The sequence below is a fragment of the Coptis chinensis genome, chromosome 6 (assembly GCF_015680905.1).
Source record: "Coptis chinensis isolate HL-2020 chromosome 6, ASM1568090v1, whole genome shotgun sequence".
NCBI lineage: Eukaryota > Viridiplantae > Streptophyta > Magnoliopsida > Ranunculales > Ranunculaceae > Coptis > Coptis chinensis.
Genome location: NC_141461.1, coordinates 85301483 through 85327161, shown reverse-complemented (window position 1 = coordinate 85327161; position 25679 = coordinate 85301483). Strand labels below are relative to the sequence as shown.

Here is a 25679-nt window from a genome sequence, read left to right as displayed (position 1 = left end):
AGAATAACACAGGTCGCCCGGACGAACTCACACAGAACGCTTCATCTCATGACATCATCCATCTTCTAGATGCAATCATTACTAAAGGCATGCTTACACAAGACATTACCGCAAATTACGAACCAATGTAACCACTCCCCATCGTTACAGAATTCCTACTACCACTATCCACACACTCCTTCTCAATCACAACCCTACATCTATGCTTGTCAGTACACGTGTTGTGTGGATCTTCATGTTCAACAACTATAAATACCTCCTACATGAACTACGTCAGACCTGATTCAACTCTCCCCACATAAGTGAGAGCTTGATACGTATGTAGGCAGTTCGCTCAGAAACGAACTCGGTCTTTCCCATCTCCAAACCCATTCTCCTCCTAATCTCATTTGCAAAATATAACTAAATAACACCTTTACATGCAGCAAAGAAAGGTTCACACATGCATTAGTCCTGGTTCTATAATATATGGAGTAACATACTTGTTTAGAATGCCCATACAAGGCATACTATATAACTGATTAGGATTTCTTCACACTCTTTTTGTTTTAAATTCCAATGAATGTAGAACTCATATCTTACTGTAGCATTCTTTATTCTTAATACAAAATCATTACTTGTGTGCAAAAAAAATACTGGGTAAAAGATGATAATATTTATATGTATTATTTGGAAGATTAACCGTAATAGAGGTCTTTCCAAGGCCAAGTAATTCTTTATCCTTTCAATGACCATTTCACCTTCAAGAGAACGCTGCTTGATGTGCTCTTAGAATATTTGATCCCAAGAACACTTCCATTATAAGAGTTGGTGCATATGAGCATACATGTTCTCAACAATTGGTTGTTATTCCTGCATTCAGTCATCTAAAAGTGAGAGCAGTTCCACATGCATTTCTTGGTTCATGTGAATTTTGCTTGGTGGTGTTGGACTCTTGGTTTAAAGTTTAACGAAATTGTACGTTTCCTAATTTTAGCTATTCACCAGTACCGATCCTATATTTCTTTCAACGCCATTCTCCCAAATCCATTCAACCCCATCACATTCGTTCTCTTCACCATGGATTCAGTCGACTGCATACTCATTTTCGTCATTCTCTTGATCACCAAATATCTTTTTCAACGGCTTATTCACCAAAACCTCCTACCAAGACCAGTCACTCTTCCCTTACTAGGCCACCTCCACCTTCTCAAAAAACCTATTCACACAACACTCCAATCTCTATCACTCAAAAATGGTCCAATTATCTTCCTTAAATTCGGCTTTTGCAATGTCCTCACTGTCTCCTCTCCAACTTACGTTGAAGAAATCTTCACAACCAACGATATCAATTTCGCAAACTGTCCTAATTTTGTTGCTGGACAATACTTGGGCCAAAACTACACAGCTCTAGGTTGGGCTCCATATGGGAAGCACTATCGTAATCTTCGTCGTATAGCATCAACTAAAATATTCTCAACCAATCGTCTTATCTTATCGTCTCACCTTTGCAGGGAAGAGATCAAGTGTTCTGTTAAAGAAATGTTTAGTCAAACAAAGCTGGATGAGTGGAAATTTATTGATGTAAGTTCAATGTTATTCGATTTGACTATAAATATTATGATGATGATTGTTGTTGGAAGGCCTTGTTATGGTGAGAATATGGGGATTGAAGAAAAAAGATAATGAGGGAGTTTACTTTTGATCCCAACGTGACAATGAACTTGGGTGTTATTTATCCAATTTTGAGGAGGTTCTTTAGTTTTCTTGGAATGGATAAGAAACTGGTTAAGTTACAGAGAACTAGAGAAGAGTTTTTGCAGGGTTTGTTAGAGGAAAGAAGGATAAAGATAATTGATGGAGAGAAGAATAGGACAACTGTGACTGATGGTTTGTTGTCTTTACAAAAGACGGAACTGAATTACTATTCTGACTATGCCATACAAGGTCTCATGTATGTAAGCATTTCTAGTTCTAGTACATATTTATTTTAAATTAAAATAAGTACGTAAGTAAAATCTCACTTAGAAAATGAATTCAAATTTAATTTTTTGTAGATATCATCTACTCACCATCAACATCATCTCTACAAAATTTTGACTTATTTGGAAATATCTAATTTAGGCAAACGATGATTGCAAAAATACTATTTTCTGGACCGTTAGATTTCTTTTTAAAGATGACAACAATTTTTAGCTAGGTTAAGAACCAAATAAAAAACAACCCACAACTTCACCTACAAAATGATTTAAAACCTAATCTTTTGTGCATGTGATCTACTAACTATAAAGAACATCTCTACGAAAATTCAAATCGTTTGATATCCTAACTTAGATAAAAATTGTTGTCCACTTTTGAAAAAATATCTAACGGTCTAGAAATATCTAGTTTTTGCAATCATCTTTTGCCAATGTTAAAAATTGTCAAATGAGTTGAATTTTTGTAGAGATATTATTTGTGGTCAGTAGATCATATCTACAAAAAATTAGGTTTTAAATCATTTTATAGGTGAAGTTGAGTTGTTTTAGATTTAGTACTTATTTAAGGTCCTTTTAGGAGCAGGCTACGTTGACATCTTATTTTGACACCTTATTTTGACATCCACAATTTACACAGTGAACTAAGGGTTGTTTTTTTTGTAGAGAAGATCTTCTTACCATGGATTGAATCTCCACAAAAATTCGTCTCAATTGGATATGTCTAGCTTATTAAAAATAGTGTTAAAATTGTGAATCGTTATATAAATATCGAACTTAAACACAACTTTTGACAAGGTTAGACATGTTCAAATGTCTTGATATTTTGTGGAGATTCTATCCATGGTAGGAAGATCTTCTCTACCAAAAATCAGCCCTTAGTTCATTATGTAAGTTGTGGATGTCAAAATAAGATGTCAACATAGCCTGACCCTGTATTCGACAGAAAAAAAATATGAAGAAATAAGTTTTAACATTAGTTCAAAATTGATTGCACAATATATATATATATATATATATATATATATATATATATATATATATATATATATATATATATATATATATATATATATATACATTCTCTAAAAAGTAGCTACTTAAATTAACTTAAAATAAGTACGTAAGTAAAACTTCACCTACAAAATGAATCCAAACCTAATTTTTTGTGGATATGATATAATCAATATTAAGATCATCTCCACAAAATTTCAGCTCATTTGAAAACTTTTAACATTAGCAAAAAAAACGATTACAAATACTCGACATTTTTTTACCATTATATTTCTTTTTAAATTTCTTTTTAAAGATGACAGTACAACAATTATTATCTATGTTAGAGGTTTCCAAATGAGCTAAAATTTTGAGAAGATAATCATTATACAAAAAATTAGGTTTGAATTCATTTTGTAGGTAAAATTTTACATACGTACTTATTTTAAGTTAACTTAGAGCATTTCTAGGTGGTGGTAGTATTTTCTTCAAATTGAAGGCGAAATTTGGAGAAATTGGACGCAAATTTTGACCAACTCTAAGTGGTCGCAAATATCATTCGCAAATTTGGAATAGGGGTACCTTGCGCGACATTGATATTGTTACGCAACATTACCACTGTCGCCCCCAAGTTGAAAAAAAAAACTCACGCGGCATTCCCACTGTCACACCAAATTGAAAAAGTAAAAAAAAATAACTCGCGCGACATTAGCAATGGTGCACGACAGTACCACTAGTGCGTGGTGCTGGTCAAAGTAAAAAAAAAAATTGTGGCGACATTACCACTATCCCATCCGCATCCGCATCCGAAATGCCAAATTTGCAAACAAAAATGCAGCTGGACCGGTGATGCGACCGAATTTGCTTCCATCTAGAGTTGGAATTCCAAAAAATTTCAAATTTTGAAAGCAAATTTGAAGAATTTGGGAGGTGATACTACCATCTAGAGATGCTTTTAAGTAGCTACTTTTTAAAGAAGGACTAATATGCTCAAAGAATTTGCGACCGAAGATGCTCTTGAACTAGTGTTAAAACTTCTTTCTTCATATTTTTTTTTCTGGCGAAGTAAAGTATGAGGAAAGGTGAATTTTCTTCATGTCAAAGATATGTAGCTTGTAATTTGACCTCAAGCTCAAGTTAAATCCATTATATGGAAATACCTAGGGGTGCAAACGGATAGGTTTCGGATCTGAATCCGAAAATTTATACCGATATCAGAATCCGAATCCAACAGATATTAAAAATTCAATCTAAATCCGATTTCGGATATCCGAATCGATAAATATCCAATCTGAAAAATAATATTAATTAAAATTTTATTTGCTTTGAATAATTCATTTTACCACTATAAAAACTAGTATAAATATAAATATATTTGTCATTTATTATTATTATTTTGTTATTATAGTTTTATATTATTAGTTTATGATTTTATATAATAAAAAATGAATAAATTAATTATATATAATAATTATTAATTTTTTAAAATCGGATCGGTTATTATCAGATACGAGTATGAATCCGTAAAATTATCCGAATCTGATGTTTGAAATTTTTGAATTCGGATAATATTCAATTTTTTTTAATTAAGATAATATTCAATTTTGTAAATACTTATTCGAACCGGATTCGAATATTTGGATATCCAATTGCACCCCTAGAAATACCTACTGATAAACATAAAAATGATGGTTTACCTACGAAATGAACGATGAAACTCAAAACGTAAGTAAACTAAAACTTATTACGAGTCTATATTTATCAAAGTTTCTACTCTCTTTCTATTGAACAAATATAGTGGAGTAGGAAGTTCGTTCCACTCCTAGTTCTCTAGCATGAAATGATTTCATAGTTAACTAATCGGTCTTAAGTCTAATGAGAGGTTTACGAGGGGAATTCTATACTGCGAGGTGAATTAAATTAACAAGTTACGAATAACGAAATGCTACAGAATACTAAATGTGAATCTAGATAAAGAATTAGAGGGGAATTGATTCCACCTCGAATCCAACTTAATTACCTAGCATAGACTGTTGTAATCCAATTCTTACGTTCTTACGATAAGAATTACTCGTTCTAATCCCTAATTAACATGACATTTCTACCAATTATAACTAGTATGTGAGGTTGTCCACCCATTCTCATGGTGAAACACGACCTTTTAGAATGGAATAGACTCTACAACGATTCTACACTTATACAACTAAGCTTTCATCAAGGCTTCATCAACCCCTCTAATGGAGGTTTAGCCTTGATTCATCAAACCATCATTTCCCATATTATTATAACTAAATATCATATCAAAATTCTAACTTGACTAATTTAACTAATAATACTTCAATCTAATTTAACAACTCAGAAATGATAATCAACAAGAATTAGAACTAGATCTATAATTTGAAATGACAAAATCGAAATTAACAAAATAGCTATTTTATTTATCAAACTAATTAAGAATAATGATTCTAAGAGTTTAATCTAAAACAAGAATTTAATTGAAGATAAACTAAATTAAAAACAATTAAATCTAGATCTCGAATTATCTATATTTTTCGGTCTAATTAGCTACCATTAACAAAGAGCTAAGTTTTGGTTTTTATATGTTCAGATCCAAAAAATCGGGCATGGGCTTGGATCCATGTTTTGGGCCAGAGAATCAGGCCCAAAACCCAATTCTTTCAGTCCAAAAAGGCCTCTTCAGCTGCAGTTGTCTTCAACAGACTTTTCGTCCACTTTTGCTCCTCTGATTGGGTCAAGGTTTAGACCATTGGAAAGCTCTTTCCCGAGCGGTCGTTTTGAAATAAGGTAGGCCCAATTCGAGGTCCGAGTCCAAAGATACGACCCGGAAGTTCTGGCGACTTTGAGTCTTTGTTTACGCCGCGTCGACTTTTCAGCTTTTGACCGGGTTTTAGAAAGGCTTTGTCTTCTTGAATCTTGACCTTTAATCATAGAACTCCTTAGCAACCGACCTTTGCTCCTTTATCTTGCTAAAGTGGCATATTTCTGCACATAATGGACTTTGAAGCCATGAAATGCCTAGCAGGTTCGTTTATGAAAACTCGGAATAGCGTCCTTAAGTAGGTCCTCACATAAATGTCAAGACGAAAACCACTCTGATTTTTCTGCTCAAGTTTCGCTACTCCAGTGTGCAGTGGGCATACTTTACCTTACAATCTCAATGACAACAAGGAAGCCGGAGTCGATCAAACACATCTGCCACTTACTATCATAATAACCTATTCCTAATTGAGCTAGAAGTCTTTATTAGGTGTTGCGGGGATTAGGAGATGGTTTAAGAAGGAAGGAAATGGATATTCAAAAGGACAAGTCTGAGATAATAGAGTCTTCATATTATGTAACTTAGAGAAAACCTTGTTATTTTCTTTTGCTTCTATACTTTGTTTCCATCCTTAGCCATATTTTTCTTTTTCTTTTCTTTGGCTTTTGACTCCCTTTTATTCTATTTTTGGAGTTTTTATTTATTTCTATTTATTTTTTTTCTTTTCCTTGGATGAAAACTTCTTTTCTTTTCTTTTTTCGGAAGGAACTAACTAATTTTTGTTTACACATGTTTTTCTCTTCTTCTTTCTTCACTCATTCTATTCTCAGGCTTATTCTAGATTTGGTAAGTTGAATTTTTTATTTTGTTTTGTTTTTGTAACGGGGTAAAAGAATTGTGGTTTATGGAAGGCTAAAGAAAGGCTTAGAGGGGTGACTAGCGGAAAATAATTCATAGGTTTGAATTTACGGCTATATCGATCCAAAGAGGGCCTAAATTCTTTAGGATATGGCATAGTAATCAAGCAAGTGGGCGTGTGATTTCTCTATCCGGATTTTATTTCTCCCTTGTGTCATTTCTCAATTTGTTAAGCTCATATAAGGTTTTAGGCTATATTCTCACAGGATTTGTAGAATAAGTACTCTAGCCTAGATTTCAGAAACTTCTTGCTAAAAATCATAGATACTCATGTAATATATTTATAGATAGATGCAAAGATTATTACCTACATATTAACCTAAGTTTCTAACAATTATTTCGATGCAAAAGCTCATTGAGACTTCTAGATTGTTAAGGCGTAGAGAAAGAAAAACAATACCAATATTCCTAAGTGTATAACATAAACTTATTTATTTATATTTTTGAAAATTTTAACTTGAAAACAAATGCATGTTATACATATCTATATCCTAACAGATGCCTTAATTACACGCGTGTTTCTATGCCCCCAAACAAGAAGCATGTTTTGTCCTCAAAGCATTTAAATAAAGAGGGTAGAAAAATACCATGGAAACGCGTGAAATTTGGAACATCCGCAAAACAATGTTAGAACATACTAATATAGGAAATAAAAATCGACTCTATAAGACTCTATAAGAGTTCCACCCGTTATGGGGTTACCTTATCAGAAATTAAATTGCTTGGGACATCTCTTCCAAACCTTTATATTCTTTATTGTGTTAATTATTGTAGTTGGAAAAATGGGGGACACTAACTGAAACTAAAACTTACCTTATCTCCCGCCATTAAGCATCCTCCCTCTTCCTCATTAAAGAGATGGGGTTCCTATTATATAAAGGATGGAGAGAGGATCCTCTTAATCTTCAATCCATTATAAATGGAAAAAGCTTCTCTTAATTAGCCTCCATTCCTCATTAAAGAGTGATGTCTTGAATCCAATAGCAAAGCTTGCCGCCATTGCAAGAGTGATGTTTCTCTTCCAAACCTTTATATTCTTTATTGTGTTAATTATTGTAGTTGGAAAAATGGGGTTTCTACACTATTATATAAAGGATGGAGAGAGGACGGTGGTTACACTCTTAATCTTTCAAGTCTTTTTATCTCCCTTTCCCATAAAAAGTGAAATGGAAAAAGTAACCTTCTTCTCTTAATTAGCCAATGTAATTAAGGCATGAGTAAATAGGATATTTACTTAGAAGTAACCCACACATCAATTTAGAAACCAAAAGTCTATAAAGTTTTGACTTATTGACCACTTTATGGAGGATATGATATAGTGGTCTTTGGACTATTATATCATATCTTACATTCTCCCACTTGGTCTATATGACAAAACTAAATAGTGATTTTATTTACAAAATATTTTGTAAAACGACTCGTGTGGGTCGACAATAAAACAACATAATTGCGATCGCGTTTTTGAAAATATATCCAATAGATGCCTTTACATAATTTGGTTATTATAATGTCATAATCAAAACAACTTACTTATGTGAGTCATGGTGGTAGTGTGTCATTGAAATGGCACAGTCCCTTCCATGTACCACAACATGAGTAACTTGAATGACATGAACCATAAGTGAGAAGTGTACGCAAATAATGCCTAAATTATGTCCATCCTGAAGTCCATTCATAAATGTACGTACATATAATGGAAATAGGAAATAACAGAAACAAATTACATGAGATCTCAAAATGTCTATCGTAATGAGAGGTAACTTAATTCATTCAATCCAAATAACCGAAACATAGTCAAGCTTGACAACCAAGACCCATAGTGAAAACGTGTTCCTTAAATGTCTTTGGTGGGAGCCCTTTGGTTAATGGATTAGCAATCATAAGTTTGGTACTTCTTCCTTTACAGAAAGAAACTTCAACTCCATATGTTTAGCACCCTTAGAATATTTGTCATTCTTGGAGAAGAAGACTGCTGCGGCATTATCACAGTAAAGTCTCAGTGGCCTAGAGATAGAGTCGACAACTCTAAGCCCTGAGATAAAATTCTGCAGCCATAAGCCTTGAACTGTGGCCTTAAAGCAAGCCACAAACTCAGCTTCCATGGTGGATGTAGCAATGATAGATTGCTTCACACTTTTCCATGAAATAGCCCCTCCAGCCAACATAAACACATATCCAAATGTGGACTTTCAGCTATCAGGACAACCAGCAAAATCTGAATCTGAGTAACCAATCACCTCAAGATGATCGGTTTTCCTAAATGTGAGTATGTAATCTTTTGTTCCCTTCAAGTACCTTAGAACTTTCTTGGCGAGTTTCCAGTGTTCCATCCCTGGATTACTCTGGTATCTGCCCAGAACACCAACTGCAAAGCTAATGTCTGGTCTGGTGCAGGTCTGTGCATACATTAGGCTTCCTACAACTGAAGCATATGGAATTGCTTCCATTTGCTTACATTCCAATTCATTCTTTGGACATTGCATAAGGCAAAACCTATCCCACTTTTGAATTGGAGATTCCCTAGCTGAACAATTTTCCATAGCGGAATCTTTCCAGAACTTTGTTAATATATGCTTTCTGAGACAATCCTAACCATCCTTGTGAACGGTTTCGAGAAATTTCGATGCCAATCACATAGGCTGCCTCCCCCATATCTTTCATGTCAAAGTTCTTGGCGAGATACTTCTTGGTTTCATGTAATAAACCAAGATCACTACTAGCAAGTAAGATATCATCAACATACAAAATCAGAAAAATAAACTTACTCCCACTGACCTTTAGGTATATACACTTATCAACAGTGTTTTCCTTAAACCCAAAGGAGGGTAATGGTATTATGAAATTTAATATACCATTGTCTAGAAGCTTGTTTAAGTCCATATATTGATTTCTTAAGCTTACAAACTAGATGTTCTTTTCCTTTTTCTACAAAACCTTTAGGCTGATCCATGTAAAGTTCTTCATCTAAATTTCCGTTCAGAAAAGCGGTCTTTACATCCATTTGGTGTAACTCCAAATAGAAATGGGCCACCAATGCCATGATGATTCTAAATGAGTCCTTCTTGGATACAGGTGAGAAGGTCTCTGTGTAATCAACACCTGCTTTTTGAGTGAAACCTTTGGCAACATATCTGGCTTTATGCTTATCGATATTGCCTTTACTATCACGCTTGATCTTAAAGATCCACTTTCCCGTGACTTTCTTGCATCCTTCAGGCAATTCAACAAGTTCCCAGACTTCATTATGTTCCATTGATTTCATCTCATCCTTCATGGCGTCAAACCATTTAGAAGAATCAGTGCATTTAATGGCTTGTTCGTACGAAACCGGTTCATTATCAGTCCCAATGTCATAATCATGTTCTTGTAAATATACCACGTAATCATCCGAAATTGCAGATCTCTGATCTCTATGAGATCTTCGTAATGCAACTCCTTGTGGTTCATTTACAACAGGTTCATTGGTGACATTTTCGTTATGGAGTGGTTGGTCGTTTATTTGTTGTTCATTGTCATTGTTATGATCAACAACATTAGGAACAACTTTTCTAGAAGCTAAAGGTAAAATTACTCGTACCATAGCTTCCTCATTTACCACATTTCCTAATTGTGTCCTATTCTCTTCAATAGTCACATAACGTGGTAATTCACTCCCACTAATTTCACCATCCTCAAAGAATATGGCATTACCGGTTTCCATGGTTCTCGTACTTTGGTTAGGCAAGTAAAAGTCTATACCCTTTGGATTTCTCTGGGTAACCGATGAAGTAACCACTTATTGTCTTGAAATCCAATTTCCTTTCTTGTGGGTTATAAAGTCTAACTTCCGCTGGACATCCCCAAACATGTAGGTGCCTTAAGCTAGGTTTCCTTCCAGTCTATAACTCAAAAGGAGTTTTTGGAACTGACTTATTGGGAACCCTATTTAAAATGTACACAGCGGTCTTTAGAGCTTCAAGCCACAGTGAAACGGGTAAGCTAGAGTTACTTAACATACTCCTAACCATATCCATGAGTGTACGATTACGCCTTTCAGCAACACCATTCTGCTGAGGCGTTCCTGGCATTGTATATTGAGCACATATGCCACGCTTTTCTAGAAATTTAGCAAATGGACCAGGGTGTTGTCCTGACTCATCATAGCGACCATAGTACTCACCACCTCTATCAAACCTTACGATTTTTACCTTTCTATCTAATTGTCTTTCGACCTCAGTAACATACACCTCAAGGGCATCCACTGACTGAGATTTTTCATGCAATAAATAGATATATCCATAACGTGAAAAGTCGTCAATAAAAGTGATAAAGTACTTTTCCCCACTAAGGCATGGAGTGGTAAATGGTCCACAAATGTCAGTGTGAATGATCTCAAGGAGACTTGAGCTTCTTGTGGCCTTTCTTAGTGTGTTTGGTTTGTTTACCCTTAATACAATCCACACACACTCCAAGATCAGTAAAATCTAGATTCTCAAGAATCCCATCTCTTACTAATCTCTGAATTCTTTCTTTGGAGATATGCCCCAATCTTTTATGCCACAAGAAGGAGGACATGTCAGTCATACGACTACGTTTAGTTCCAACTTTAGGATGCAGAATCATAAGGGTCTCGGCAAAGTGGTTATTAAGTTTCATCCTATATAAACCATCACATAATATTCCAGAACCAACTAGACATGAATTCTTAAATAAACTAAAGCATTTGTTACCAAATGAGCAAGAATAACCATCAGCATCAAGTCTAGATACTGAAATAAGGTTTCTGGAAATAGATGGAACATATAAAGTATGAAATAAGTCCAAATGAAAACCACTATCTAAGATAAGTCTAAAGGTCCCAACAGCTTCAACAGGAGCTTTGACTCGATTCCCCATCATAATGAATTGCTCATTTGGGTTTGTGATTCGGGTCGTAATGAATCCCTGCATCGAATTAGAAACATGGACAGTAGCACCAGAATCAGCCCACCAAGTATTAGAAGGAACTTTAGTAAGGTTTGATTCGAAACATACAAAAGAAGACATACCTCTTTTTTCGAACCATTCCCTTCTTTTCTAACAATCTTTTTGAATGTGTCCTTCCTTCTTACAGAATTTGCACTTATTGTCATATTCCTTCTTTTGAACTTAAGGAGCATGAGCAGGTTTATCCTTGTGAGGTGCCTTTTTCTTTCCATTTTGAGGCTTTCTTCCTTTATGTCCTGATCCTGAGGCTTGAGTCATGAGATGAACACTTTACAATCCTTGTTTCTTAAGCCTTGTCTCCTCTTGAACAACCATACTGGTCAGTTCATTCACATTCCATTTCTCCTTAATGGTGTTATAATGGATCTGGAATGGTTCATACTGAGAAGGCAAGGTATTCATAATAAACTGAACAAGGAAAGACTCTTCAACGTTCAACCCTAAGGTTCTCAGTTTTGCAGTTAGGTTCGTCATTTCGGGATGTGATTATACATCCCATTTAACCCCATCATACTTCATAGTGGTCAATTTGGGCCAACAAAGTCCCCGCAAGGGATTTGTGGCCGGGTTTTGAAACGCTTCTTCCACAGATTTTAGGAATTCTTTTCGTTTTTCAGTCTTAGGAAGCTTAAGATTTAATGTTTTCAGCAATCATGGTTTTCATAAATCCAAGACTAAGTCTGTTTGCCCTTTTCCAAGCATCATAAAAGGCCCTATCCTCTTCATTAGTTTCATTTGTGGGTTCAGTGGGCTCTTCATGCTGGAGTGCCAAATTAATGTCCATAAAACCTAATTGGAATTGAATATGTTCATACCAGTCTGAAAAGTTTGACCCATTGAGGATAGGCACAGACAAAGCATGGGGTTGTAATGCATTGGGAACAACAGGTACTGCAACAAAAAAAATAGATGCTCACTACATTTATTAAACTTAACGCTTTGAATTTAACACAATTAATCCATAATTTATGATGAACAAGGTAGTATTATGATATGACCTTTGGGTCTATATCACAATACACAAAAATATTCATTCATGTTATAAAAGCCATAAGTAATAGGACTAATTAATCATGTATGTCAAATTAGATAGGTATGTAACCTTTGGGTATCCAACTCCTATTCTAATTTATAATACACATTAATTATCCTATTTCAATTTCTTAATTTTTTTTTTAATAATTAACCTTTGGGCTAACTATCATATACTTGATAAAGAAATTGCAATGGTAATGCCATTTTTAATTCATGTGTTGGTATACATAATTTTCCAAATATTTCGACCACTTTGGCGGCGTGCAATATTCAAAAAATTATAAATACCAAGAAACGGTAAATGGCATTTAGCATAAATCATGTAGCGGAAATAAATATCATATCATAAATAAATAAATAAACATAAAACGAACAGTTAAGAAGCATGAGATTAGTCCGAAAAATTATTCCAGAAAAAATTCAAAAAACTGTACAAATATATAAACTGTTCATGCGTCAAAACCTCAATACTTAATGAGTCTGGTACGCTAATCCAGTGATATATATCATGGTAGGGGATGTAATAGTCCAACACAAAACCTGATTGTCTTTAAAACATTAGAGTGGGCCTGGTCAGTATCGTTATACACATAAACATGTCCGAAAAGGTATGGTACAATACACTTTACACAGTAAAAAATAGTTGTTAACATGTCCGGCACATAATGTGTAACATTGTGACCGAAAAAAAAAAAAACACAAACAAAAATTACGGTCCTGTGACCCCACTTAGCTTTAATCCAAAAACAGTAGCATAACATGTGTACTATTCCATTGCAAGCTTGAATAGGTTATAACCCTTTATACCCGGCAGCGGCGCCATTTGATATCCGTAAAAATAGTAGAATCCTAAATATTAATGTTAACAACACTAATACGTAATCCTACCGTTCTTACATTTAAATCAATTCTTCTTACTCTCAAAACATAATCATGCAATATAATGAGTAAGGATTCTTTCCACTCTTAACTGTCTAGACTTAAATTGAATTATTCAACTAATCAAACCCAAAAGGAACAATGGTGAGAGTAATGATTTGATGTGAAATTTCTATACTACCATTCCCAACACAAGAACAATAATAAGAACATGTCATTATGGAATAAGTAATTAACTTTATAAATCTAATAGAACAATAAGAACAAGATATGATTGAATGAATAACAACTACTTATTAATCTAATGAACAATAAAAACAATGATTCAATACTCAAGAAATAAACTAATTAATTAATGTAAAACTAAATAATGTAAAACTAGATCTAGAACTAAGGTTTAATGGCTACTTTTCTTATCCTAACCTAATTTATTTTCTAACCTAACTATCTACCATTAACAAAGAGTCAAGATTTTGTTTTTATACTTTCAGATCCAAAAATCATGCATGGGCTTGGAGCCATGTTTTGGGCCGGAAAATCGGGCCCAAAACCCAATTTCTTTAGTCCAAAATGGGCTCTTCAGCTGCAATTGGCTTCGACAAATGTTTCTTCCACTTTTGCTCCTCTGATTGGGTCAAGGCTTGGACCATTGAAAAGTTCTTTCCGAGCCGGTCGTTTTGACATAAGATACTCCCAATTCCGAAGTCTGAGTCCAAAGATACGGCCTTTGGAAGTTCTGTTGATTTGTGCACTATTTCTACCGTGTTGACTTTTCAGCTTTTGACCGGGCTTTACAAAGGCTTTGTCTCCTGGCCTTTATTCACAGAACTCCTTAACAACCGACCTTTGCTCCTTTATCTCGCTAAAGTGGTACATTTCTGCACATAATGGACTTTGAAGCCTGAAATGCATAAAAACACATAATCAGTATTAACTCTTAATTATTACTCACATAATTGGTCTAAAAGTATGATGGTTAAGGGGTTAAAACTACAGTTTTGGGCTCTTATCAAACCACCCCCAAACAGCATTTTGTTTGTCCTCAAGCAAAGTTGAGAAATTAGAATAAGTGACCAAAAATGGAGTTCTATCTACTCTCGTTTATTTGAGCGCGATTGCATTGACCATATGCAACGACAAGGCCTTAAACCACTAGGAATTCCCTAGTGGACGAGTTATAGCCTCGTGAGAGTTTTCGATGAAGGTACTTACAAACTTCATCTATACTACAACGACTAAGAAATAAAACTATTGTTTCCTTATTTATGTCTTAATTATCTATACATCTCACTAGCAATGAATCTGAGAATAATCATGTCGAAACCTAAGCTAATATATGCATAATAATCAATCATCTACTGAATAAACATATATACAATGAGTAATGCTATGAAATGCAAGAATGTGTCCGTCCGTTTTCTGAAACTTTGTAATAGCATCCTTAAGTAGGTTCTCACATAAAAGTCAATACAAAAATCACTATGATTTTTCCACTCAAGTTTTGCTACTCCAGTGTGCAGTGGGCATACTTTACCTTACAATCTCAATGACACACAAGGAAGCCAAAGTTGATCAAACACATCTGCCACTTACTATCCCACTAACCTATTCCTAATTGAGCTAGAGGTCTTCATTAGGTGTTGCGTGGATTAGGAGATGGTTTAAGAATGAAGGAAACGGATATTCAAAAAGACAAGTTTAAGATAATAGGGTCTTCATATTACGTAACTAGAGAAAACCTTGTTCTTTTGCTTCTACACTTTGTTTCCATATTAAGCCTTTTTCTTTTGGCTTTTCGACTCCTTTTATTCTATTTTTGGAGTTTTTATTTTATTTTTATTTTTATTTTTCTTTTCTTTTCTTTGGATGGAAACTTCTTTTCTTTTTCTTTTCTGAAGCAACTAACTAATTTCTGTTTACACAGGTTTTCCTCTTCTCTTTTCTTCACTTATCCTATTCTCAGACTTATTCTAAAATGGGTAGGTTGATTTTTTTTTTTTTTTATATTTTTTATATTTTGTTTTGTTTTTGTAATAGGGTAAAGGAATTGTGGTTTATGGAAGGGCTAATGAAAGGCTCAGTGGGGCGACTAGCGGAAAATATACTTAGGTCATAATTTCTAGCGATATCGATCCAAAAAGGGCCTAAATTCTCTCTTAAGACATGGTATAGTGGTCAAGCAAGTAGTCGTGTGATTTCTCTATTCGGAATATACTTATCCCTTGTGTCATTTCTCAAATGTTTCACTCATATAAGGCTTTAGGCTATATTCTCACAGGATTTGTAGAATAAGTACTCTAGCCTAGATTTCAGAAACTTACTACCAAACAATTATAGATACTCATGTAATATATTTATAGATAGATGCAAAGATTATTACCTACATATTAACCTAAGTTTCTAAAAACTATTCTAATGCAAAAGCTACGTGAGACTTCTAGATTATTAAGAGCATAGAGAAAGAAACAATACCAATATTCCTAAGTGTATAGCATAAAAATTTTATTTTTATTTTTATTTTTATTTTTATTATTTTTAAGACAAATAATACGTAATATACAACCTAATATGTGCTTAACATTTACATCGTGTTTCTATACCACCCCCAAACAATTTGGGAGAAGGGGTTCATGAAACAATTCAATAACACAATTAAATTATGTAACTAACTAATTTTTATAATTTTTAACAAATACATCCTAAAAGTGTCTAATTTTTGTAAATGTTTCTATCCCACCCCCAAACAATCGAACGCTTTGTTCTCAAAGTGTAAAGAGATAAGGAAAGAATTTACCATAGAAACGTGGCAAAAATTGGTAGTACCTATAATAGAAATATTGTAAAGATGATATGATAATATGAAGCACAATTAAACCGGGTAGTGCGTACTAACTAACACAAACTCTCTTGGAGTAAACATGCCAGGGCTTAGGGTGGCAACAAAATTTGAAATGAATACCAAAATACGCCACCCCCACACAAAATTGGAAAACTCTTTTTAAGTTTGAAAATTTTGTTTGGCCTATACTCCAAAAAGTTGGTATTGTATGAAAACTTGGGTCTTTTAAAGTCAGATTCCCTAAACTTAAAGTGATATATATGTATTAACATGCAGTTTCCCATATATCAATAATCTAAACAATTGTGGATCTTTTTGTAAATAGTTAACACGGAATGCACCATCAAACAAAATTAAGCACCAAGATTTCCTATGACGTAGCTTAGTGGAATGAGAGCAAAGCCTTATAGATCTAAAACCTAATCGAGCATACAGTTTCTTCTTTGTCCTCCTACGAAGGGGATGCCAAGTAAATGAGCGTGAGAAAATTGATGGTTGTGGAAGATCGTGGGATGTGGATAATTTTGAGAAGGAAAAAATGGAAAAAATGAAAAAAGTGGTGGTTTCTCCTTGGGTGTTACTTCTTCACCGGTTGGTTTTAGATAGTTATGAAGCATAGGAGAAACACCAAGGTCAAGTACAAACTCAATGGTTCTTTGAAAAGGTAGGGGGTGAGGAACATTCGTGATGGAAGGTGAATGAGTGACATGAGGATGTGAGGTGGGTGAATGGTGTTCAACTAGTGTTCTTAGTTCTATATCATCAGAGGCCTTGAGATATGCAAGACATTCCTCAATATGTGGGTAAGAAGAATCACTGGGATAGAGGGTGAAAAATTCTTCTTCCGTCATGGCGTCAAGAGATGAATGGATGTCAATAGGAGAGAACTCGCGAGGCGGCAAAGAAGGGTTGCAAAAGAGTCGAAGGAAATCCTCCTTGATGTTATCTACGTCTAGGGAGTAGAAATTGTGATCCTTGTCTTTTTCCATAAGAGGGGTATCTACTAGTGTGGGGACTAAAGTGTCAGCCGCACTAATGTGAGGTACAAAACTCTCAATGGACTTCACTTCCCCTTCTACAGGCAAACCTAGTTGTCCCTATTTTTGTCTAAACATGTTAACTTATACAGAAATATTTCCAAAAGAAAGAGTCATTGAGCCATCCCGAAAATTGATTTGGGCATTGGCGGTTGCCAAGAAAGGACGCCCTAAGATGATGGGAATGGAATCATGAGCAACTTCTATGTCAAAAATAACAAAGTCGGCTGGATAGTAAAAATCCTGAACTTTAATGAGAATATTTTCAACTACACCCTTGGGATACTTAATAGAACGATGAAATTAACTGCAAAGTCATTTTGGTTGGTTGAAGTTTTGTTAGACCTAGTTGTTTATATAAATAAAAAGGGAGTAAGTTAACACTTTCGCCCTAGGTCTAATAAAAGCAGTTGTTATGAAGGTATCACCTAAGGTGCATTGTCTGATGGGGCGACTAGGGTCCTTGTACTTAACAATTCCGTTATGTTAGGATAAAGAGGGATATTGTTAGGTTAAGAATGCTTCGTGGGGTATGTTGGTTTTCCTCTTCTTGGTGCACAACTCTTTTAAAACTTAGGGTGTCCAGGTAGACTTTTTATAGCTTCTAGAAAAGGTAGGTTTATAGTCAAATTTTTAAACACTTCCCTAATCTCATCAAAATTGTCGGCCTTTTGAGCTGAAGGGATAAAAGTATTATTAGTCTTTGCTTTATCTCTAGCCATTTTCCATCTAGGTGTCCATATTGGAACCTCTAGAGGTGTAGGGTCTTCACTTTCTATTATTGGGTCTTGTAATGTTTTCCCATTTGGTTGTGGTTTAACTGGTAATTCTACAGTTGTAGGGTCTTCAGTTTCTATTATAGTATTTGGTATGGTATCATTTTTAGTTTGCGGGTAATCTTTAGGCATAGTCACTTGGTTATCAACTACTCGCCCTAAACGAAGGGTAGTGAGTGCATGTAGGTCCCCTTGGTTTATATTACCATTATAGTAAATACTGTTTATTTCAAAGGCGGTGTTTGTTGATTTAGGATTAAAGTAATCGCTTGACTTGGAAACACCCGGTTTGGTTATTATTTTGGTTAGAAGACATGTCAATAACCTTTTGGAACAAAGGCGCATCATTTGCATCGTTTGTTTCATCATATTAGAGTTTTGATCATCTTTGATCTTTCATCAAGTTGGAGTTTTGTTGCATAATTTGATTTTGTTTCTCCAACAAGGTCACTACTACTTTGTCTGTAGATGGTTGTATTGGAATTAAAGCTTGTTGAGCGTTCATGTCTTGATGTTGATAGTTATGGGTTATGGGTACTAAACCTCTATTCTGTCACCTAAGTTCCCTTGTCCTTGATGTTGAGTTAACTGGTTGAAGTGTGATGGTTGTGGTGGTGTTTGTGCATAGACAAGAGGACAATAGAAGTCGGAATGCTCAAGACTACAACAGACATTACAACGAGTAGAGTTAATGTTCATGACTGGAGTGGGTTGTTGTTGAACAGAGATGGCATCTACCTTTTTAGTGAGGGCATCGATAAGAGTTTTAAGCTCGGGATCATATTTAACCTCAAGAGAAGAAGGAGGGAGCGGGAGGAATCGTTACCTCCCCAATTGTTGTTCTTCTTAGATTGATCTTCTAAGAATTTATAAGCCTCCAAGGCTCCTTTACTAAGAAAACTACCCCCAATCATGATATCTAGAACCTCCTTATGATAATGTGAAAGCCCCTTGAAGAAAGCACGAACAAGCGTGTCTTTTCGCAAGATTATGATCGCGGGCATTCAATGAGAAGATCGATTGAAATGATTCCAGGCCTCACGAAAAGGATTCATGAGGATTCGGCTGAAGAAATGAATCTTGTGAAACATTTCATCTGTCTTGATGGTGGGTAAAAACTGTTCCATGAACAATTGAAGCGAGGTTGAGCCCATGAGTCCACGAGTTTGGCATTTGGGCGATTAACCAAGACGCGCCTTATCGGCTAAGGTGAAAGGGAATACCCTCGGTTTAATTTGTTCCGCACCAACCGTGGGATGGTGGAATGTTGTTAGGACTTGTTCAATCCTACGCGATGTAGCCGATAAGGTTTTTCATGGTCTAAACCATGAAAAGCGGGTAACAAATTAAAATATTTGGGGGATTCGGAAATCCCCAATGGGGTCCGCTAGAGCAATGCAAGATTTGGGGCTATCGCCAAGGCTTTGTAGAAGTCGAGAGGAGTCTCTCTTTCTTCAGCCATTATATCGGTGGTGGTGTGTGTGAAATTCTTAGATAGGTGTGTGATATTTATGTCTACGAAAAACAAGCCCGATTATACTAGAATTAAAACTCCTCGACAAAATAAGCGAGGAGTGGAAAAAAGGAATACCTGATTGCGTCCTTGCTTCGGCTTATAAATAGCGTCTTGTTCACGCGTGTTCAGTGTATATAACAAGATAGAACACGAAAAACTTGAAAATTGAAAATTTGAATCAAACCGCGAAATCCGGCAAAATCACCGAGGTGGCGAAAGCGCTTCACTTGAAGCGCAGCGCTTCGGCAAATTTGAGTTCGGTGTTTTGAGCTGGTGGTCGCCGGTATGGGCACAGGTCGCGCTCAACTTCCAGTGTTTTGAGCGCAGGTGCGCCTCAGGGTTTTCGAATATCCAGTGTTTTGAGCGCGGGTCGCGCTCGGTATGGGCGCAGGTCGTGCTTCAGGATTTTCGAGTTTTAGGCCTTTTATCGTACTCCAAAATATTTGAAATTTTTACAGTAATTTTCTAAGACGTCTATCAAGTAGCCTGTAAAATTTTAGATCAATCGGAACTATGAAAGTCCCTCTACTGCCCTACAAAGTTTGCAAAATAGTTTTTGGACACAATACAAACAACCGAATGGTTAACCCATAAAAACAAAGCCAAAAATTTCCAAATTTTTACTGGAGACTCCTGACAGATCCTACTTGTTCCTGTAAAAACTTTAGAGCAATTGGAGTTCTACAACCTCTCCTTATTGGCTGGTGTTCCAGATATTAAGTGTTTGCAACACTGCAGAAACACACTGGAAACACTCTACTATTTAGGAGGTCAAAACAAATAAAAAACTCGTCAAATTTTTACTACAAACTCCTGACTTAGGATAGATACTCCTGTAAAAATTATAGAATTTTTAGAACTCCCTAAGTAACCTTACTCGTCTATTTTTCAAGAACATACGGTGTGAAAACTGAAATGCAGCACTGTAAAGATCGTATTTTTTTCACAAGGTAAACCAACTTTGAAAAATCTTAAAATATTTCAGTAAATCAACAACACATTAAATATTATGTGTGAAAATTTTCAGAATTTTCAAAAATTTAGAAATACCTTCACCGCAGTGTTTTTCTCCGTGAATCCGCAGCCCCTATGCCTAAAACAGTGAACAGTTCCGAAAATTCAAGAAATAAGAATGAAAAATTAAAAGGGTGGGTGGGTAGAGAATGGAGGATTGCATCTTGGATTCAAGCAATTGAATTCTTGTCTTGAACGAGATTAAGATGGCAGCGGTGCCATTTGATATTCGTAAAAATTTGATATCCATTGAGAAACGGTGCTTTGCAAGGGTGGAGGATACAACCTCATTAGGTTGCACCCTACACCCCGTCAAACCAAGTGGCGCTTAATAGGTTAGCAATAATAGATGATAAATGGTGGGAAGCCTGGCAAATTATCATGGCATGGCAGGACCCGAAGGAACCTCACTTCTTTATAGAAGAAGAGGATGAGGAGGATGATGAATAAAGCGGGAGATAAGGTAAGTTTTAATTCTAGTTAGTGTCTGCTTATGTCCCAAGCAATTTGATTCTTGTTAACCCCATAATGGGTGGAACTCTTATAGAGTTGCGTCAGTTTTTTATTTCCTATATTAGTACGTTATAACCTTGTTTTGCAGATGTTCCGGAATTTCACGCGTTTCCATGGTATTTTTCTACCCTCTTTATTTAAATGCTTCGAGGACAAACCATGCTTCTTGTTTTGGGGGCATAGAAACACGTGTAATTAAGGTATCTGTTAGGATATAAATATGTATAATATGCATTTGTTTTCTAATTCAAATTTCAAAAATTCAAAAATATAAATAAATAAGTTCATGCTATACACTTAGGAATATTGGTATTGTTTTCCTTCTCTATGCTCTTAATAATTTAGAAGTCTCACGTAGCTTTTGCATTAGAATAATTTTTAGAAACTTAGGTTAATATGTAGGTAATAATCTTTGCATCTATCTATAAATATATTACATGAGTATCTATGATTGTTAGCGATAAGTTTAGAAATCTAGGCTAGAGTACTTATTTTACAAAATCTGTGAGAATATAGCCTAAAGCCTTATATGGCGAAACATTTGAGAAATGACACAAAGGGAGAAGTAAAATCGGATAGAGATATCACACGTCCACTTGCTTGATCACTAAACCATATCTAGCGAGAATTTAGGCCCTCTTTGGATCGATATAGCAGAAATTCAAACATATGAATTATTTTCCGCTAGTCGGCCCCTTTGAGCCTTTCTTTAGCCTTTCATAAACCACAAATCCTTTACCCTATTACAAAACAAAAAAAATAAAAAATTCAATCTACCCAATTTAGATAAGTCCGAGAATAGAATGAGGAAGAAAAAGAAGAAAGAAAAACCCGTGTAAACAAAAAGTTAGTTAATTGCTTCCGAAAATAAAGAAAAGAAGTTTCCATCCAAAGAACAGAAAAATAAAAATAGAAATAAAATAAAAACTCAAAAAAAAAATAGAATAAAAGGAGTCACAAGCCAAAGAAAAAGAAAAAAATATATATGGCTAAGGATGGAAACAAAGTGTGGAAGCAAAAGTAAATAACAAGGTTTTCTTTAGTAATATGAAGACTCTATTATCTCAGACTTGTCCTTTTTGAATATCCATTTCCTTCCTTCTTAAACCATCTCCTAATCCCCGCAACACCTAATAAAGACCTCTAGCTCAATTAGGAATAGGTTAGTGTGATAGTAAGTGGCAGATGTGTTTGATCGACTCGGCTCCTTGTTGTCATTGAGATTGTAAGGTAAAGTGTGCCTTTGCACACCGGAGTAAATGAAACTTGAGTGGGAAAATCAGAGTGTTGTATCTTGACTATTATTGTGAGAACCTACTTAAGGACGCTTATTTCGAAGTTGAGAGCTTGAAACTGCTAGGCATTTCATAGTATTATTCATTGTTATATATGTTTATTGTAGATGATTGATTATTATGCATATATTAGCTTAGGTTTCGACTTGATTACTCTATATGCATTGCTAGTGAGAGGTATAGTTAATTTAGAGCATGAATAAGGAAACAATAGTTTTATTTCTTAGTCGATTTGTAGTATAGAAGAAGTTTGTGAGTACCTTCACTGGAAAACTCTCATGCTATAACTCATCCACTAGGGAATTCCTAGTGGTTTAAGGCCTTGTTGTATATGGTCAATGCAATCGCACTCAGTGAAACGAGAGTAGATAGAACTCCATTTTTGGTCACTTATTCTAATTTCTCATCTTTGCTTGAGGACAAGCAAAATGTTGTTTAGGGGTGGTTTGATAAGAGCCCAAAACTGTAGTTTTAACCTTGTAACAGTCATACTTTTAGACCAATTATGTGAGTAATAATTAAAAGTTAATACTGATTACGTGTTTTTATGCATTTCAGGCTTCAAAGTCTATTATGTACAGAAATGTGCCACTTTAGTGAGATAAAGGAGCAAAGGATGGTTGCAAAGGAATCCTGTGATTAAAGGTCAAGATTCAAGAAGACAAAGCCTTTCTAAAGCCCGGTCAAAAGCTGAAAAGTCGACGCGGGCAAGAACAGCACTCAAAGTCAGCAGAACTTCCGAAGGCCGTATCTTTGGACTCAGACCTCGGAATTGGGCCTACATTATATCAAAGCAACCGGCTCAGAAAGAGCTTTCCAATGGTTTAAGCCTTGACCCAATCAAAGGAGCAGAAGTGGACGAAAATTCTGTTGAAGCCAACTGCAGTTGAAGAAGCCTTTTTGGACTGAAAGAATTGGGTTTTGGGCCTGATTCTCTGGCCCAAAACATGGCTCCAAGCCCATGCACGATTTTTGGATCTGAAAGTATAAAAACAAAAGCTTAGCTCTTTGTTAAGAGTAGATAGGGTAGATAGTTAATGGTAGCTAATTAGACCTAAAAATATAGATAATTCTAGATCTAGATTTAATTGTTTTTAATTTAGTTTATCTTCTATTAAATTCTTGTTTTAGATTAAACTCTTAGAATCATTGTTCTTAATTAGTTTGATAAATAAAATAGCTATTTTGTCAATTTCGATTTTGTTATTTCAAATTATAGATCTAGTTTTAATTCTTGTTGATTATCATTTCTGAGTTGTTAAATTAGATTGAAGTATTGTTAGTTAAATTAGTCAAGTTAGAATTTTGATATGATGTTTAGTTATAATAATATGGGAAATGATGGTTTGATGAATCAAGGCTAAACCTCCATTAGAGGGGTTAATGAAGCCTTGATGAAAGCTTAGTTGTATAAGTGTAGAATCGTTGTAAAGTCTATTCCATTCTAGAAGGTCGTGTTTCGCCATGAGAATGGGTGAACGACCTCACATGCTAGTTATAATTGGTAGAAATGCCATGTTAATTAGGGATTAGAACGAGTAATTCTTACCGTAAGAACGTAAGAATTGGATTACAACAGTCTATGCTAGGTGATTAAGTTGGATTCGAGGTGGAATCAATTCCCCTCTAATTCTTTATCTAGATTCACATTCAGTATTCCGTAGCATTTTGTTATTCGTAACTTGTTAATTTAATTCACCTCGTAGTATAGAATTCCCCTCGTAAACCTCTCATTAGACTTAAGACCGATTAGTTAACTATGAAATCATTTCATGCTAGAGAACTAGGAGTGGAACGAACTTCCTACTCCACTATATCTGTTCAATAGAAAGAGAGTAGAAACTTTGATAAATATAGACTCGTAATAAGTTTTAGTTTACTTACGTTTTGAGTTTCATCGTTCATTTAGGTAGGTAAACCATCATTTTATGTTTATCAAATGGCGCCGCTGCCATCTTAGTTTCACTTTAGCATTGTTTTCATAGTATAATTAATCATTTTTAAGTCCCATTAAACCCACCCACCCTTGTTTGATTCATACTGTGGTTGTCCGTTTCATCATTGAAAAGTTCCGTGAAAAATTACACGGGCCGACCGCCAAAAGCGAAGCGCACCTGCTACCAAACGCTGGAACCTTGGAGCTTAACCGCCCCATATCGAGCTCGACCCGCCCTAAAACACTGTAACTTGAAGTTACACGGAGCGCGACCGCGCCCAAAGCGAGCGCACCCGCGCCCTAAGCTAAATTTTTCCGGATTTCTACAGGTTTGTTTGAACCGATTTTTAAGTTTTTGGTGTGTTCTAACTTGTTATATACTTGAACACGCCAAACAAGGCGCTATTCATAAGTGAAGCAAGGGCCGCAATCAGGTATTCCTTTCTTCCATACCTCGATCTCGGTTAGAGGTTTATACTAATATATCAAGATTGTTTGGAGGGTTGTCGTGTTTAGACTTAGACTTGCATGAGATTAAAGGTGCGGTGGGAGAAAACACCGAGCGTAATTAACAGCGTCAACAAACAAGTCTATCGAGTATACCAATCACTACACCTCTAGCTATTATTCCACCCACCACACCTAACATAATGGTGAAGAAAAGAGACTCCTCTCTCCGACTTTTTACAAAGCCCTTGGCGATAGCCCTAAATCTTGCATCGTTTTAGCGGGACCTAGTGGGGGATTTTCGAATTCCCCCAAACATATTTAATTTGTTACCCGTTTTCCATGGTTTAGACCATGAAAAACCTTATCAACACATGCGTAGGATTGAACAAGTCCTTACAACATTCCATCATCCTACGGTTGGTGCGGAACAAATTAAACTGAGGGTATTTCCCTTCACCTTAGCCAATAACGCAGCGTCTTGGTTAACTACCCAAGTGCCTAACTCTGTGGACTCGTGGGCTAAACTTGTTCAGCTGTTTATGGAACATTTTTACCAACCCCTAAAGACGGATGAGATGCTTTCCAAGATTCATTTTTTTCGACAGAATCCTCATGAATCATTTTCTGAGGCTTGGAATCGTTTCACCGATCTGCTTATAGAGTGTCCACACCATAACCTAGCAAAAGACACGTTAGTTCGTGCCTTTTTCAAAGGACTTCAACACCACCATAAAGAAGTCCTTGACATAATGAATGGGGGTAGTTTCCTAAGTAAAGGA

At 35.4% G+C, this 25679-nt stretch overlaps 1 pseudogene across 1 annotated transcript in view; it reads left to right on the top strand.

The window, feature by feature from the left end:
* Window positions 1-787: 787 nt before the first annotated feature.
* LOC147495008 ((+)-piperitol/(+)-sesamin synthase CYP81Q2 pseudogene) overlaps window positions 788-25679 on the top strand; it is a 38439-nt pseudogene continuing 13547 nt past the window's right edge. The window contains exon 1 of the transcript XR_015199544.1: window positions 788-1937. The product of XR_015199544.1 is annotated as a (+)-piperitol/(+)-sesamin synthase CYP81Q2 pseudogene (transcript). The remainder of the gene's footprint in view (window positions 1938-25679) is intronic.